The following is a 1,025-nucleotide window of genomic DNA, read 5'->3' as shown; positions in this document are numbered from 1 at the left end:
GCATTTGGTAAGTTTATTTGACTGTGCTGAGTAAGACATTAAATCTCTTTTGGTGCCTCCAACATCTTTGTGGTCATGGAAACGCAACAACTCTGAAAGGAATGGACCCTCCTGTGTACCTGATGTTTCAGGGGAAGGCACAGGACAGTTCGGGATCGATCCATCAAAGGACATGTCGCGGTATCCTGTTGAGTTGTATTGTCGAGTCTGAAATCAGCTCAAACCTTAGACCTTGAGTAATTGTGTGTGTGTGTGTGTGTGTGTGTGTGTGTGTGTGTGTGTGTGTGTGTGTGTGTGTGTGTGTGTGTGTGTGTGTGTGTATATATATATGTATATGTGCACTGATGAGCCAAAACATTATGACCACTGGCAGGTGAAGTGAATAACATTGATTATCTTGTTACAATGGCACCCACCTGCCAAGGGGTGGGATATATTAGGCAGCAAGTGAACAGTCAGTTCTTGAAGTTGATGTGTTCGATGCAGGAGAAATGGGCAGGAGTAAAGACCTGAGCGACTTTGACAAGGGCCAAATTGTCATGGCCAGATGACTTGGTCAGTGCATCTCTGAAACGGCAAGGCTTGTGGGGTGCTCCCGGTCAGCAGTGGTGAGTACCTAACGACAGTGGTCCGAGGAAGGATAAACCACAAACCGGTGACAGGTTGTTGGGCGCCCAAGGCTCATCGATGCGCGAGGGCAACAAAAGCTATCACGTCTGGTCCGAACCGACAGAAGGTCGACTGTGGCACAAGTCACAGAAAATTTTAATGGTGGTCACGGGAGGAATGTGTCACAATCTACAGTGCTTCACACCCTGTTGCATATGGGGCTGCATAGCCGCAAACTGGTCAGAGTGCCCATGATGACCCATGTCCACCATCGAAAGCGCCTCCAATGTACACGCGAGCATCGGACCTGGACCTTGGAGCAGTCGAAGAAGGTCGCCTGGTCTGATGAGTCCCATTTTATTTGAGATCACATGGATGGCCGTGTATGTGTGCACCGTTTACCTGGGGAAGTGATG

Source organism: Eptatretus burgeri, chromosome 2 (assembly GCF_056783735.1).
Source record: "Eptatretus burgeri isolate ZD-2024b chromosome 2, Ebu_testis_v1, whole genome shotgun sequence".
Classification (NCBI taxonomy): Eukaryota; Metazoa; Chordata; class Myxini; order Myxiniformes; family Myxinidae; genus Eptatretus; species Eptatretus burgeri.
The sequence above is the reverse complement of the archived record's forward strand: the minus strand, read 5'-3'. Positions refer to the sequence as shown.